Consider the following 18,201-nt stretch of genomic DNA (forward strand, 5'->3'; position numbering starts at 1 on the left):
GATGATATAGGCATTTTTTTAGGTGTGTGATAAACAAATACTTTGGGAGTTTTGTTAAGAGCTGTTGTAATTCAACAATCGCCCGTTCTGTTTTGTTTTTGTTAACTTTATTTTTTCAAATACATATCGTATAACATGTAACGTTTTCGCTTAAATGAACTTTAGATAAGCATATTTTTTGATAATACACTAGCTTTTCCAGTTTCAGATAGCGATGAGTGCATTGCTTATATCTTGTGTTATCAGCTTTTATCCCGCTTGTTTTAACCGTATGATTCAAATATGTTCACACATTGTGTTCCTTTTAAATATGTTCTTTGTCTACTTTCGTTTGTTATGTGCGCGTATTCTGCGAACGTTGTTACTGTGTTTGATCGTATGACACGTTTTGTTTGTTTGTTGTTTTACGCCGCACTCAGCAATATTCCAACTATATGATGGTGGCATATGCATGGGTATTACATGAAGTCCTCTTGCGTGTTCGTAAATCAGTACGTTTCTAATGTGTTCTTTTTTAACGTACTTCTTAAATGTGCTTGTATTATACGAACCTTTCAATGTTCTCGTATTCAACGTACTTCTCAAAAGGTGCTCGTATTTTACGTACCTTTCAAATGTGCTCGTATTATACGTACGTTTCAAATATGCACGTAATATACGTACGTTCAAATGTGGTATAATAATAGACATAGTTTTCAATAGGTATTGGTGTTATCACAAAGGAAGTATTGGGCATGTTCAATTCACCACACTACATGTTTCACAATTCTATACGCCTTCTGCTGTCCCAACTCGGGAGCAATGGTCACCCAGTCGTCTAAAGCGCCGCCATTCGCTGTGCAGAGTTGCGTCCCTTGGATACGCCGAACCTTTAACCTTTAATCGTGTGTTCGAATCTCAGTTCGTCCCGATTATGTTTCTAGGTTTGTCAGCACCAGTCAGTACCCGTGATCGTTGGTTTCAAGGAAGTGGTAAACGTCTAAGACCTGCATCACCTCGGGCTTTCCTTTCACATGAAGCTGACATGCCGTGAATTCTGTTAAAAGCGGCGTTAAGCCCAACTCACTTACCCATTCATTCAGCGTTCCGCCTCAGTGGTGAACAAATCCACACAATCCCCGAACAACTCAGTTACGGTTGACTGTGATCTTTTTCCTCGGTAGGATGAACATCCAAATATTTTATTGGTCATCTGGACTTTAGCAAGATGTTGGCATGTAGATGCCTTGTGTTCCCCAAATATACAAACAAAACAGCCAAACCACCACTGAGATATCCTTTGGGCAGAGTATGTAATGATGCATTGTCATAGGTAACGTCTCAGTCACAGGACCGCCTCCGTGGTCTAGTGGTAGAGCGTCCGCCCGGAGAGCGGAAGGTCCGGTGTTCGATCCCCGGCCGCGTCGTACCAAAAGACGTTAAAAGATGGTAATTGTAGTTACTCTGTCTGGCGCTCGGCATTAAGGGGCTACAACAAGGACTGGTCGGCTCGGAGTCAGTATACTGTGTCTGAGTGTGGTATGCACGTCTCTATATAAGTGCAATAAACCCAACGCGACGTTAAACCCAATTTCACCTCACCTCACCTCACCTCACCTCACCTCAGTCACAGTAATTGTGCATGAACTAAGTTTAACATAATATAATTGTATCATGACATGGTTGTGTTCATGAATTGCCACAGTTTAACATAAATTCGGTGACATTGTATGTATTCATGACCTGTCTCAGTTTAACACAATTATATTCGATGACATAGTAAGTATTCATGAACTGCCTCAGTTTAAAACAAATTCGATGTCATGGTATGTAATCCTGAAGATCCTCTGTTTAACTCCTTATATTCGATGATATAGTATGTAATCCTGAAGAGCCTCTGTTTAACCCATTATATTCGATGATATAGTATGTAATCCTGAAGATCCTCTGTTCAACACATTATATTCGATGATATAGTATGTAATCCTGAAGAGCCTCTGTGTAACACATTATATTCGATGATATAGTATGTAATCCTGAAGAGCCTCTGTTTAACACATAAAATTCGATGATATAGTATGTAATCCTGAAGATCCTCTGTTTAACACAATTATATTCCATAACATAATATGTAATCCTGAAGAGCCTCTGTTTAACACGTTATGTTCGATGATATAGTATGTAATCCTGAAGAGCCTCTGTTCAACACATTATAATCGATGATAAAGTATGTAATCCTGAAGAGCCTCTGTTAAACACATACAATTCGATGATATAGTATGTAATCCTGAAGATCCTCTGTTTAACACATTATATTCGATGATATAGTATGTAATCCTGAAGAGCCTCTGTTTAACACATTAATTTAGATGATATAGTATGTAATCCTAAAGAGCCTCTGTTCAACACATTATATTCGATGATATAGTATGTAATCCTGAAGATCCTCTGTTTAACACATTATATTCGATGATATAGTATGTAATCCTGAAGAGCCTCTGTTTAACACATTATATTCGATGATATAGTATGTAATCCTGAAGAGCCTCTGTTTAACACATTATATTCGATGATATAGTATGTAATCCTGAAGAGCCTCTGTTTAACACATTATATTCGATGATATAGTATGTATTAATGAACTGCCTCAGTTTAAAATAAATTCGATAACATAGCAGGTGTCCATGAACTGCCACAGTTTAAAATATTGTCTCTTTCACGGTATGGTTTCATACATTGAACACATTAAAATAACGATTATGTCATAACCTGCGTTTCATGCGTTTTCCTGGCGCTTTGAGTAAAAGAGATTAACGCTTTGAAAAGATTTCCCTCGCAGCTTTAGGTCATGTGTCATCATCTGATACCGTTTCTGGTCACGTTGTAGATTTCTGGTCACACTTTCTGCAGTGTGTCACAGTGTAGGCATGTCAGACACTCGGTGGGAAGCTACTTGTGATGAGTGGTTTTCTGCCGGAAATACTCAGTTGACTCCGGTCTCCGTTGGACCCTTCTTCCTCAATGATAGTACTGAGCTCCGTCTACTGTGAAGCGGGAACTACCAGTTTATAATTCCCACATGCCCTGCGTTTGAATAAGGCCGCATTGTACGATATGGTCTGATGTAGAGAGAATATATTATTGTTATACGTGTGATTTAATAAGAAGGTATTTTGGTTGAATTACGTACAGTAATAACTCAACTGGGGTCAACGCGGTGCATTTGTTTCCGTGATGAGGACATAATCTGTTGAAGTGATGCAATGTTAATGGCGTAGGTGTACGCGCTCATTGATGGAAACTGAGTGATTGAGTATGGTTTTACGCCGCTTTTAGCAGTATTCGAGCAATATCACGGCGGGGGACACCAGAAATGGGCTTCACACATTGTGCCTATGTCGGGAATCGAACCCTGGTCTTCGGCGTGACGAGCAAACGCTTTAACCACGAGGCTACCCGACCGCCCCAATTGATGGAAAGAGTGAGACGACACTTCATGCAATAAATAATTAGAATCATCATGCTTAGACTAATTATTGTGTGTGAAATGGAAAGAATATTGATAGAAGAAAATAGTAATATTTCAGTCTTTTGTTGTTTAACGCCAAACTCAGCAATATTCCAGCTGTATGACATCGGTCTGTGAATAATCGGACCAGTTAATTGAATGATTGACATCCTGAGCATCGATGTATGCAATTGGCATACGATGACAGGCATCAAACACTTGATCCCGTTAGTCGCCACTTCCAACAAGCATATTGAAGACCAATTCTAACCCCTTATCTTCACCGGCTTTTTTCTGGACCAGACAATCCGCTGAATGACATCATAAGCATCGATCCATTTAATTGGGATACGATAACATGCATCAATCACGTACTGGGTTTCCACCGAGGTGAGATGAGGTGAAATGGGGTTTGTGTGTGTGTATGTGTGTGTATGTGTGTGTGTGTGTGTGTGTGTGTGTGTGTGTGTGGCTGCTTGTACTAGACCGGACCGATACAGATTTATAGTGCTAGCTCACTGAGATACCATGCCGCAGTTTAACATGAATACCCCACTCAGACACAGTATACTGACTCCGAGCAGACCAGTTCTTGTTTTAGCCCCTTAAAGCCGAGCGCCAGACAGGGTAACAACAAGTACCATCTTTTAACGTCTTTTGGTATGACGCGGCCGGGGATCGAACTCAAACCTTCCGCCCTCCTGGCGGACACTCTACCACTAGACCACGGAGGCGGTTGGTTCCCACCGAGAGTGTGATGATGACATATGATGGTGACATATGATCATATATGTCATCTTATTTGTGTAGCAGGTATCCATATAGACGTATATATAAAATACTGACATAGACTTCATAGGCATTGTGGAGATTCCGGTTTAAGAATTGGTCCTCAGCCACCTATGCTGGCCGTAAGGCCATCCATATTTTTTATATGTTTCTCATATCCATCCTCAAACTGCAACAGAGCGGGTGGGCGAAATAAAATATATATATTTTTTAAAATAACCAATTGTGTAACTTATTGTATGACACTATAAAGTTTAAAAAGCTTGCTACCAGTCTTTAAATTAATTCATGACGTAGATCGCGTCGCTTAAACGAATTTAATAAACATTGCTGAAGAAAGATCACGCTGACCTGGGTTTTTCATGAGTGTACAATGGTGGTAGTATTCTTTTTATCACATAATTTTCCACAGCGGCGGGGAAAATTGAAATATGAAAACCCACGTGGGAATGAAATTTCAGAGCGGGCGGGGGAATGGGGAAAAATATGGAAAAATACGCCTAAGAGGCGACCTAGTGGATTGGGTGGTCAGGCTGGGTGACTGGGTTGATTGCGTGTCATCGTACTCCGACGGCGTGGATCGTTTGCTCACAATATCAATCACTGGAGAATCAGACTCGATTATTTACAGGCCGCTCTCATCCAGTTTGAATATTACGGCATTAAACAACAAACAAACAAACAAACAAACAAACAAAACTAACACAAGGGTGTGTTGGTTTTAAACAGGCAATAGGGGAAGGAATTGTGTTTAGGATTGGTTTGTCTCGGGCATTGAGGATTAGGTGGGTTTGGGCTGTGAGTTTTTTGAGTGCGTGTTTGCTTTTTTGTTTGCATATGGAAGGTGGGGTGGGGGTGGACACAGCAATTGGGATGTGAGATGAATCTGTGAGTATATCAGGGACCCACTTGTGGGGGCTATGGTTAATATATACTGGTTGTCAGCATGGCATTAAATGGAGTTTCTATGTTTAATGTAGTATAGTGAATCGGATACAGAAGACTTCATAATAAATGCGTCCTGAATAATATGATCGTATATTACACAATACAGTGACATATATACACACTGACCTTGTGCCTGATAATACAAGACACTGCCAACATGCCGGCGTATGTGTAAATCGATCCTCTGAAGTACGGGGATTAAGCCCTGGCACATTGTGTGATATATATCCCATTGTTTAGGTTCAGGGCGTACGATTCCCTGAGTGAATAATTATTTATCTATCATAATTCTGCTTCTTTTACGAGACAGCAGCGGAAGGTGTTCTCAGCCTTTATAACCTCATGCGAACGTACAAAAAGTTTTTTAAATAATGTTATTGCACCTTGGGTAATGCCCAAGAGAGACAGCAGGGGTCATCAGGTGCAAGACCTTCCCTACGGCTCGTCATGTCTCAATCATCTTACAATTGGTATATTTGCGTTACAATTGCAAACACAAATGTTTTGTTAGTTATGTTTACAAGTTTTTGTAATGGTTCAAAGAAATCCGAGGCACATTGTTGTGACATGTTTCTCGAATGCTATATTTTAGGACAGCTGGTTAATTAGTCTGAACTCACCGACGAGCATACGCAGTGAGAGACTTGTTAGTTCATTAAGTACACTTAGTCGATATGATCACGAAATGAGTAATGTGGAAAGCAGGTTCGTAGTATGATGTTAACCATCTTGCTGAGTCTAAAAACTAAGTAGTGCTATCCAGTCTCTTATCTCCCTATAAAATAAGTCATAAAAATATGAGATTGCTGCCACATGTGTGGCCTAACCTAATCAGGTCGCTGTCTGTGTCAGACATAATTTCTCTCTTACTGAGAAAGTAGTATGACTTAAATATTGTTCAAGTGGCGTAGAACCATGTAATTCCCAAAGACCATGATCAGTTCAAACAAGAATATATCCTTTCATAGATATTGCTCTGAGTATAGTGTTATTGTCTTGAAGCATTCGTTCATCTCGCCAAAGATATGGGTTCGATTCCCGGGATGAGCACAATTATGACATCATACTTAATCGTGTCTGGACCATACGGCCGGTGGAGAAGCGTTAAAGCGTTTCCACGTCTCGACGAAGAGCCGGGTTCGATTCCCCACATGGGTACAATGTGTGAAGCCCATTTCTGGTGTTACCCGCCGTGATGTTGTTGGAATATTGCTAAAAGCGGCGTAAAACTATACGTACTCACTCTGGATCATACAAACCAGAGATCAACAAAGGCGTGCGCTACTAGCCACGCCGTCCGTACATATGATTGCAGTTAAGAGTTTGTGTAATCGCAGATTTTCAGTTATCCATTTCACCGCTATTTTGTATTTTACGCCCAATGGAAGCTGTTTCAGTGGATAATCGAGACTGGTTATTCTCTGGCGTTGACGTTTTATATTTTCGTCGTATCCTCCCATCCAACGTTTAGGGGCGGGCGGGTAGCCTAGTGGTTAAAGCGTTCGCTCGTCACGCTGAAGACCCGGTTTCGATTCCCGACATGGGTACAATGTGTGAAGCCCATTTCGGGTGTCCCCTGCCGTGATATTGCTGGAATATTGCCAAAAGCGGCGTAAATCCCTACCCACTCACTCACTCCCTCCAACGTTTGCTCAACGGACATTTAACCACCCGATACACATATGGTTGTCGACCCAAGGGAATCCATAGACAAGAAAGGGTACAAGTTTGTGTTCCGGTGTCACTTGTTATAGTGAGTAGGTTCCAGTATATCAAATGGCAATCAACCCTGTCCTTGCAATCCTAAATAATTACTGGGCTACGCTATTGCGCCTAATGTGGATTAAGTAATGTTCTTTATAGGGTGTGGAATACAAACATACATCACATCAACTGTACGTAAATAACACGTGAGTCAGTTTGGTTTCAACAGTATTCCAGGGAAATCACGGCGTGTCAGTTTAATGTGAGAGCAAAGCCCGAAGCGACAAAGGCCTCAGACATCTACAAGTTTGGTGAAACCCACGAGCACGGGTATGATGCTGATAAATCTTGAAACATAGTTGTAGCGAACCGGAATTCTAATCCAAAATCATATGTTTCTGGCCAAGGACACAACTCTGCACAGAGAATTGCGGTGCCTTAGACAACTGGGCCACCTGTGCCTCCGGCTTAGGTAACGAAGCAGACCAGCAGTAATATTGGACTACAGGGCCACAGGGGATGAATAAATTCGGTTCAGCGCCCCCGTCCATATTCCATGTATTGCATGACTGATATGTATCTGGACGGGATGTGTTATCTCTTGTTCAAGTGGCGTAGTACCTTATAATTCCCAAAGACCTTCATCAGTTCAAACAAGAATATATCCTTTAAAAGATATTGCTCTCAATATAATGTTATTGTCTTTTTTAAATATTATTAAGCATTCGTTCATCTCGCCAAAGATATGGGTTCGATTCCCGAGATGAGCACAATTATGACATCATTCTTCAAGAGTAATCGTGTCTGGACCATACGACCGGTGGAGAAGCATTAAAGCGTTTGCGCGTCTCGACGAAGAGCCGGGTTCTTTTCCCAAAATGGGTACAATGTGTGAAGCCCATTTCTGGTGTTCCCCGCCGTGATATTGTTGGAATATTGCTAAAAGCGGCGTAAAACTATACTCAGTGCCTAAGGACACCACTCTGCACAGAGAATTGCGGTGCCTTAGACGACTGGGCCACCCGTGCCTCCGGCGTAGGTAACGAAGCAGACCCGCAGTAATATTGGACTACACACCAGAGGGGATAAATAAATTCGGTTCAGCGCCCCCGTCAGCAATATTCCATGTATTGCATGACTGATGTGCATCTGGACCGGATGTGTTATCTCTTTTTCATTGGCTTGAATGTTAATTATGATGTTGTGACTATTCTAGGTATGGTCGAGAACATTCTTCACCTCACCGCAAGTGGATATACCCCAATATAATCCTTGGCCAAATAAATACTGATAGATTGGTAAACCACTATAAATATTAATGACATCCTTAAATGTACTCTATGACCCCAAATCAAATCAACTATTATGTAAGACCTGTTATATTTACACTTGTGAAACACTTCACGTGATTTATACAACATTACTGTCTTCGCCGAGACGTGATGAGCTCTTGTAAAATCCGTAACCGGAAGTCGTGTGAGTGGCGAGTGTACAACGTGATGACCTAACGTCATAAATTAGCTTCGCTGTGGTGACGTAGGTGTCATTGTCTCGAGTTGAGTAAACAAGTTGTATATCTGACGGTGATATATGTCAAGAGACTGCGCTACCAAGGCTATAACAGCACAAGGAACACTTTTGCCTATATCTGCCTGGTCGATTTGCATGCACAGTGCCCAAGTGAAAATACGGGTTGGAATTGGTCTTCTGCGAACATATGTTTTGTCTTAAGAAGCGACTTACGAGATCTTGTGGTCAGACTCGCTGACTTGATTGATGCATATCATCGTAGATCGATGCTCATGGTGTCAATTACTGGATCGTCTGGTCCAGACCGACGTCACATATCTTGAACATTGCTGAGTGGCGTTAAACGGAAAATAAACGTAGCGCTATGGTCCTTTTGTGGACCGGCTCCACAAATCCATTTTAGCACTAAGACTGATTAACATCACACATTAAATGTCAGTTTCTGCTCTGAAAGCCGAGTTTCAGTTTTCAAATAAAGGGGTTTTAATAGCGTTACCAGAATTCACGATAAACGAACATACTCAATGAAATCTTCCATATTTACAAACCAGTGTGTATATGTATGTTTGGGTTTTTTTTCGTTTGTTGTTTAACGCCGCACTCAGAAATATTCCAGCTCTATGACGGCGGTCTGTAAATAATCATGTCGGGACCAGACAACCCAGTGGTTGATATCATGAGCATCGATCCACGAAAGTGAGTATATGTGTACCAGTTAACAGTAATCATTATCCGCCGAAACCTTGTTCCGGAAGAGAGGACTCTTCACAGACAGGGTTAAGTTTCACTGTGAACTGCAGTTACTTAGTTACTGAATTGAATGGGGAAAATGAGCATCTGAGAAGTTAACAGAACGTATTACTAGGATTAGTATTGATACCATTGTAGTCTATTAACTTAAAACAGTTTATAAATACCGCCCTTTTCCAGCTTTGCTAAAGCCTCGCTCACTAATTGCCTGTAAACAAACTGCTGGTTCGTCATTCCAAGTCACCGTTTTTCATGCCTTCACACTACTCGCTGAAACAAGCATCTGTTGCGTTTCCCAGTCGTGATGCTGGTGTCGGTGCTACAGGTTGTCGGTGTAATCAAGCATGTTCAACTACACCTAGATTGGCGTCTTCAGACAGGAGTAAAAAACAAATACACGATGCGCTTCAACATATGTTGTAAAGTTTTCCACCTATTTTTGTTTCTAGAAGTTCAGGTGGAGCTAGGAGGGGGAGGGTTTTGATTTCTGTGATTATTTTGGAAAATGTGATATTTGAACCAGCTTAACGCTAAAGGTCTTTCTCAAGCACTGAAATATCACAAGATAGGTGTCTACTGCGCTTTTTGCCTTTTGCCTGCAGTTCTCGGGGGATGGTTTTAATGTGTTTGGAATAGAACGCTGTGAGATCGCTCACTTGAGTCGATGAGGTTGTGGCAGAGATGATGAAGCGGGCTGTGCTGTGTAGTTGCTGACGCTGACTGAGTAGGAGTGGTGGTTTGGTACCATCCCTTCGTTCAGATGGCTTGTCAATACTCAAATACAAAGTGTATAGCCGGTTCGTTTGTCAGTGAAGTAATATACTATCTTGGCTTAAAAGTGCTGGAATGGTATTCCCATTATTCCAATATTCCCAAGCGAAGATGTTAAAAAACAATCAGACATTACACCTTCACGCATTTGTTTGAAACGATATGACGTAATGAGGAATGAATAATCCACGATTTTTTCCGAAATTTTGTCTCAAATGAGTGAGCGAGTTTCATTTTACGCCGTTTTACACACATTGTACTCATGTTGGGAGTCGAACTCGGATCTTCGGCGTGACGAGCTAACGCTTTAACCACTAGGCCACCCCACTGGCCTTGTGTGAAATGAGCAAGATGATACAATTTTACGTTTTTGTTCATCACATTATAGGTGAGGTGAGGTGAAATGGGGTTTAACGTCGCGTCCAATATTATTGCACTGCATGCACGTGTGTGTGTGTGTGTGTGTGTGTGTGTGTCTGCTTGTACTAGTCCGGACTGATGCCGATTTATAGTGCTAGCTCACTGAGATACCATGCCGCAGTTTAACATGAATACCCCACTCAGACACAGTATACTGACTCCGAGCAGACCAGTCCTTGTTTTAGCCCCTTAATGCCGAGGGCCAGACAGGGTAACAACAAGTATCATCTTTTAACGTCTTTTGGTATGACGTGGCCGGGGCTCGAACCCCGGACCTTCTGCTCTCCAGGCGGACGTTCTACCACTAGACCACGGAGGCGGTTCATCGCATTATAAGGTTTAGGGTCAATCTAACACGTTTGTTATATTACTTGTAGCTGAATTCATGGGAGGGACCCACGGGTAATAGTTAACGATATAATCTTGGTATTACAGAATTAATAGTAATATGCATGTTTTGTTTGCTGGGGCGCTCCGCGATATTCCAGCTATATGCGTCTAGACCAGACAATCCAGTGATTCACATCATTAACATCGATCTACACATTTTGGATACGATGACATGCATCAACCAAGTCAGCGAGCCAGACCCCCCGATCCCGTTAGGGAAGGGTGGCTGAAGACCAGTTCTAACCCGGATCTTCAGGGTGGTAATATGCATGAAATATAACATAAAAAACTATAAACAATGGTATACATCAATCAAATAAAAATTCATTTCTTAAAGTGACAGAAAGATGTACAAGTTGTGAATAATACAACATTAGCTCTACAAATAACTTAAATTGGTGAAAAAGGTTTACGTAATAAGAACATACATTTCTCTTATTAATATAGATTTACATATCAAACTAACATTGTACAATAAAGTTTCATTACAATCTCTGCATAAACGTATTGTTACGTTTGTAGAACAATGTAAATATGCCTAAATAAGGAGAAAACACTGAATATTATCGTAAATATTCCTTTTAAGGGCCAAATATTGCTGGAATAATAATAATATAATTAGTCCATTTTATAATGAGCCAGATTCCATTCACCAAGTGAATGATCGTTGATCTATATTATTTTTACCGCGTTCAGTGGATCAGTGTGCATTAAACTCCATGGGGAGTATACGACGCAACTGCCTACGAGGCGCTAGAATGTTAACAGTCGTATTACCATCTCATCCTACTGGGTACCTATTTATTGCTGGGTGGACAGAGGCTTATTTCGAAGCCGTTCGCCTAAGCAGATACCACATGCTTGGAAGCCCTTCAAACTCTCAGGAGTGAGGCTGCCGAACACGTTCACCCATCCAACTACTCTCCGCGACGGAAGGTGATCAACTTCACTTGATGTGCGCCGTACACATTAACACGTGGCACCACTAATCACTCTGTTAATTATACCTGGTACTAGTCAAGTGCATTCAAGCATATCACGACGACGTGAATAGTTTGTGATCGGCAGGCACCTTCCACTGATGCCTCAGCCCTAACATAGGCAAGTTACTTGTAAAAGTAAAAAAAAGTCAATGCCAAAGTGTGTTCAGTTATTAACGTCGTCACGTCATACACGATAATACAGACATACTGTTCCAAGAGGTACTCAACCCACCTCATTCCCATCACAGGTCGCGGTGGGTGGCTATTGGCCATTATACTAACAATACAAAATAGATAGATTGTGCAATCATCATGACGTTGATGCCTTGATAAAATAGGAATTGATCAATGGGGACATGAAAGAAGCTACCAAAGAAGAGTGTTTGTCATTTTATGTCCAATGTGAAAAGGTTACGGCAGTGTAGAAGGCAAAAGGAATGTTGGTCAATTGTAGCGAAGTGCCGCAAAGTGCGGTATTTAATGATGGGTGGGTGGATTCTACGGTGCCAGAGTCTGAGAGTCTGGGGGCACTGCTTATACGAAGACTTCCCTCAGAAGTGCCGCCAACATGGCATTGCTCGAGTTTGGTCTGCATGTTATCTTTTTCTCTCCAAAAATACATCAAATTGCTGCGGATTGGAATTAATGGCGCGATAATGACTGTAGCACTGCTTGAAAACATCAAAGTGTTAAAAATACTGAGATTGAACGAGACAGAGACGACTGGGAGTGGAGAAAGTTGGCCTTGAATAATCAGGTATTTCACAGACTACAGTACACCATCTACAGCTGGTAGTCCCTTTGCAACGTTGGTCGTCGTTGCCAGCGTTATCCGCAACAGTTGTTGTCTTTACAGTACGACATTCCGACGGCGATGGTCGGACCGAGTCTGGGCCACAGTCCCCCTCACCTGTACGCTATTCGCTCGCGTGTGTTCTAAACCCCCTTGCCTGATCTCGCCAACCACCGTGCCAGCGTTCACAGGGGGGGCCTCACTGGGGAACAACAAAAAGCCGCCGTCCGTGTGTGATAACGTAGATGGGGAAAGTAACACTTGCCCTTAGTGCAACCGCGGCAGCTTTCAAACACGTACTTATTCCGTAATGTAAGCCACAGCGGTCTTACACAACTGCTATCGTTCGCCGTTGCCCAGGCCGGGAAATCGACGCTCAGCGCACCGCTCATCAAGGGAGGGGACAGTTTAAGGGGCACTTTAGGTGGGGGAAAGGATGGGCTTGAGTCGAAGCACATCAGGTGCTTATGCCTATTATGAATGTGGGAACTGATGTTGGAGGTGGTGTGATGGAGTGTTTGGTTACGATGAGGATGAAGGGCGTTATACCTCTTCATTCATAACCACCGCATAAAGATGTGGGGAATAGTGAAAATACTGCAGAGGTTACACGATTGATGGGAACACGGAGAATATGGGCACGGGTATTTGCGGGAATGTTACTGACGGGTTTAGTTGGGTAAGCTATATTATGGAGTATAAGAGCTAACGGATATGATTCCTGATGTGACGGAGGATCGGAATTTAGTGTAGAGATCTTACATATTGAATGCATCCTTTGTGGCAGAGTAGGCTGTCGGAATGTAGGCGAGACCTCACAGCGTTTCTCGCGATGCTAAGGTAGGTAGGTCCGCGAGGAGTACAGACATCTGTCAAGGCGCAGGGACAACGTCAAGTATGCATGTGTGACGGGGATGCAAAGAAACCCACGTCTCTCTCATGCCCCGTCGTCACAGACGCCGGATTTATGTAAGCAATATCCGGCTTTATTCATCGTAGTTGCGTAAGTTGCATAATAATTATGACGTCACGCAAACGTCCACTTCAAACGGAAGAAAATGTTTAATGTCAAAATTTATCAAAAGAAAAGTAACTTGATCATCTGCAGATGTTACAGGCATCAACGACAGCTGACGCGATGTCGTCACGTCAAACAAACATTCGTTGTTACGGCAGAGCTTGCATTCACTTACTCTATTGTTAGTGTTCTTCACGCACGATATTAGAAAGAAAGTGTGTATTTGTGGCGTTCATTATGATGTTATTTGTACGCAAGTAAATCAATTTAAGCTTAATTCGACACAGAACACGGATTTACAAACGTATGGTTATCGTTAGACGGAAACGCGTGGAGCAAGGTCTTATGCACCTCAGGCGGCCGAATAGCAACTTTGTCCTTTTGACAAAAAAATCTATTTTTTTATGAAAAGGAAATAACCACACTATGCTGTTAATTATAACAATTAAGTCTTTAGAGTTTTTGCTTGTTGAGGTAGGGGTTTTACTTAACGCCGATGCGGACAGGATCATACATACTCCGCGCACCTCTTTTCCATACGTCAGGACTATTGTTACCATATGAAACTCCAAACACGTGCCAGAAAGAGAGCGATGCCAGACTGTTGAAATATGTGTGGTATTAATGTGTACAAAAGCATTAAAAAAAGAAACGTATTGTGTGAAATTAGAAAGAGAAGGATATAAAAATCTATCTGCATTGTGTAATGTTACAAAAGGAATGTTAGCGAAGCAATACTTAACAATATCAGAGAGACAAAGACAAATAGCACGTGTATTATTGAACATGAAATCGTTTTAAGTTTAAGAACATTGGCTGTCGACTCGTGTACACAAGAAAGTCAAATGGGAACGCCACTTTGAACGTTATATTTCCTATGTACCTCACATGTGTTCATTATATCTCGCAATCAAAACCAGGCAAAACGAAGTCATAAAAGATGAATGCTAACATTTGTGGGGTTACTAGGGGCATGCCGTGTTGAAGGGACTCGCGACAGCTACAACACACGTTCATGCGCTTGTGTTAGTCTGGTGTTCACGCAGGCTGGTCCACTTCGGGCTTTCCTTGGAGGAACTATCTAATGAGCTGTTTCCTCAACATCCATTTACCGAAGTGGCCAATTATTGACGGCTATTTAGGAAGGTCCACCACTATGCATCGCAAACACAAGATCCACATATTTTACTGATACCTGTCCGATTGAAATATTGTTGATGCCGGAGTTTGACTCGAGGTAAGTCAGCCTTAACATATGTTACCTTATTATGTGACCTTAACGCTTAGTTACCTTTTTAACTTATTACGTTACCTTAAGACTTTGTTACCTTAAGATATGATTACCTTATTATGTGACCTTAACGCTTTGTTACCTTTTAAACTTATTACGTTTCCTTAAGACTTTGTTACCTTAAGATATGATTACCTTATTATGTGACCTTAACGCTTTGTTACCTTTTAAACTTATTACGTTACCTTAAGTCTTTGTTACCTTAAGATATGATTACCTTATCCCGTGACTTAACCCCGGCTTACTTTAGATATGGTTTACGTCAGTTCATTACCTTGAGTGATATACATTCAACATGTAAACACTAACACGTTATATATACTGAAATTTAAAAAATGAGTGGGGCTGGACCTATTTTCGCCAACACCGGCTGTCATCACTGATTGTGAGTGACCCATCCACATAATCTTCACCACTTGTTATTCTTGGCGTTGACATTTTAAATTTCCTGACATGTAGTGTAATTCTCTACCTTAATACCGAGACCTCTATTGGCCTATTTTACTGTGGTCCGTCAGCTTAACTTTAAGATGTTCTTACCTTATCCCGTCACCTCAGCGCCGAATTACCAAAATAGTGTCATCTTCATCTGTTATTTAAGGCTGTTATCTGAAGATGTGGCCACTATTTACCGTTACGCTAAGATTGTCGTAACATGTGGCTGCTCTCAGCAGAGATTTCCTAGTATGAAAATGTTTTTTTATCGCTGTTAGTTACCCTGATCTGTTGCCTGGTGCGTATGACAACTGGCCTTTGTTTTGTCGACGTGAATGTGTGCGTTGAAGATATGTTAAAGTGTTGTTTCTTACGGATGACACAATTTAATGTACACCTTTGTTGTCATCTTGACAATCAGTACGTTCGTGTCGAGTATTCCCGAAAACACATTGATCGTCGTGAGTCAAAAGCGTTGTTTTATTATTTAAATTTACTTTTCAAACACGAGTTTCTCTTGATGTCATGTTTTTAGCCATGTCGAGTTTTTAACTAAGACACGTAGACTGTAAACCTGGTGACGTCGGACATTTTATTGGTTCCGCGTATTTTTTCCTGTTTTTTCCTATTTTTTCATGTCTTAACTAGTCTATCATTACAGTAGCCCATGGAGATGAGTAAAAGGTTTTCTGCATTACTAATATGTATTATACAAAAGCGTTTTTTATGATGTTACTAGTCTTTTTGAATTATAATGTTAAATGCTATAGCGTATGCATTGGTGGAAATTAAAACAGTGTCTGTCAGACTCGATGATTGACAGCTGAACTAACAATTGCTTGTAACTGGCTATGATTTTCTTTAGTCATGTGCAAGTATTTTCGGTAAGGTTTCACCAAATGACAAATTGGGCGTTGAAGGATTAGAACCTCAATAATTTACTTATCGGATTCACTCAGATCAAACGCAGATATTCACAAAGCTAGCTAGAGTTCTCTCCCTTATCTCAACATGCGCTTGAACGTGTGTTAGCGGTGCATCTGTGAAACATTCACAAATGATAGGGCGCCCAATCAAGAATGGTAAGGAATAAAATTGTGCTAAGAAACCGGTCGTACTGGAAACCGGGATCACATGTTCGTTGGTTCTGATAGTTAATGGAATCTTGCTGTTTTTATGTCAATTTGTTTTGAGTTGGAAGTTCCCTGTGGAATCTATACAGATGAGAGTGGAATATACATTCCTATTTCGGCAGTACTATGAATATTTCCAGTCTGAAAAATAACTCAAAGACTTTAGTAAGAATATCCTAAGAACCAATAGGAATAGGTACACAGAGCAAGACGTTGATACAAGAATTATATCATGGTTCACTCTAACATGCTGTTTCTCGTCTGTTTGATAGAAACAACGTTATTCTGTTAGCGATGTTTTGTGTCTCAAGATTAATGTTTTTGGTCACGAATTTGTTCTTCGTATGGTCTAGACTGCTGAGTTATCATGTTTATCTTATCATTTTTCTTCCTAGGTGAATTGGCAATTCGTTAGAATATCACTCAACACCGTATACCTAAACGTCACGAAGTAGCCCTATTGGCCAGCCCACTCGACCTAAATACTAAAGGATTAGAATAACATCTGATATTTAGAGGTTACAAAAACTGTTATTAGTCCGTTAGAAGTCTTTGTTGTGCTCAAAGGGGATTTCAAGCTGACACAGACAGATGGAGTTTTAAAAGGTTACCGGGTGCTCTTTACAGTTAATTTGTAAATTACCACTTCAGAATGTATTTAATACACAGTAACGTTAACGCGAGTTGGTGGGAGTGATATAGTTTATAGTTGGTATATGATCATGATGGGTTGGTGGTAAATACACAGTGGCTTTAGTGCGAGCGAGTCACAGTGTAAGCTACACAGTGGGGCAGTAGGACCCGAAAACCCCAGGCATCCACTAGTTAGCCTTACGATTCGAGATCTATTAAAGATAGGTTGTGTTTGTGTGGTCGTGTCATTGTCTTTTAGGGGAGGGGTATTTTTTTTTTAAAATGGTTTACTCCTTATATTTTTTATATATTAATAATGGAGTAACTGTCTTATTATATTTTGAAGTCTCATACTAAACGTGGAATTTTGTATGTTATATGTGGGAGAGCCAATTATGGTCGAAGCGTTCTTTCGACACACCTCAGATACTGGTTCGATTCTGCTCACCATTCGTGGTACCCGTCATCCTTATTTTACTTGAATATTGCTGCCAAACTCAACTCACTCACTCACTCACTCACTCACTGTTGTATGCTATACATTATTATGGGTTTATTACACTATACTTACTTTGGTGTTACTGATACATATAAACCATCTTATTTTATTATTTTTTTGGAATTGGTTATCTTTATGTTGACGAAACGTTTATAGATTAAATCTGTATTTTTGTGCGATTTGTTAATAACAGTTATTTTGACGATAGCTATTTAGCCTCAGTGACAGACTGAAATATAATAATTATACACATTTTTGTGACATTACATTTATTACACACTTTCAAAGCGGGGTTAAACCCAACTCACTCACTCACTCACTCACTCATTACACAGTTATCGTGGCCTAGCTTTGAGACAATGATGCGTTTTACACAGATGAGTATGATGGTGTATTTGTTGTAGAGTAATCTTGGTGTTACTTTGTGTCAGTGGTGCGTTTTACACAGATGGGTATTATTGTATGATGGTGTATTTGTTGTAGAGTAATCTTGGCGTTACTTTGTGTCAGTGGTGCGTTTTACACAGATGGATATTATTGTATGATGGTGTATTTGTTGTAGAGTAATCTTGGTGTTACTTTGTGTCAGTGGTGCGTTTTACACAGATGGATATTATTGTATGATGG

The 18,201-nt window shown here is 40.8% G+C and overlaps 1 protein-coding gene across 2 annotated transcripts in view; it reads left to right on the forward strand.

Annotated features, from left to right (window-relative positions):
* The window catches only part of LOC139452714 (fibroblast growth factor 17-like), a 108,546-nt gene that overhangs the window by 21,749 nt on the left and 68,596 nt on the right, over window positions 1-18,201 (forward strand). The gene's annotated exons all lie outside the window — the stretch shown is intronic.

Source organism: Haliotis cracherodii, unplaced genomic scaffold (genome assembly GCF_022045235.1).
Source record: "Haliotis cracherodii isolate W230 unplaced genomic scaffold, xgHalCrac1.p SCAF_9, whole genome shotgun sequence".
Classification (NCBI taxonomy): Eukaryota; Metazoa; Mollusca; class Gastropoda; order Lepetellida; family Haliotidae; genus Haliotis; species Haliotis cracherodii.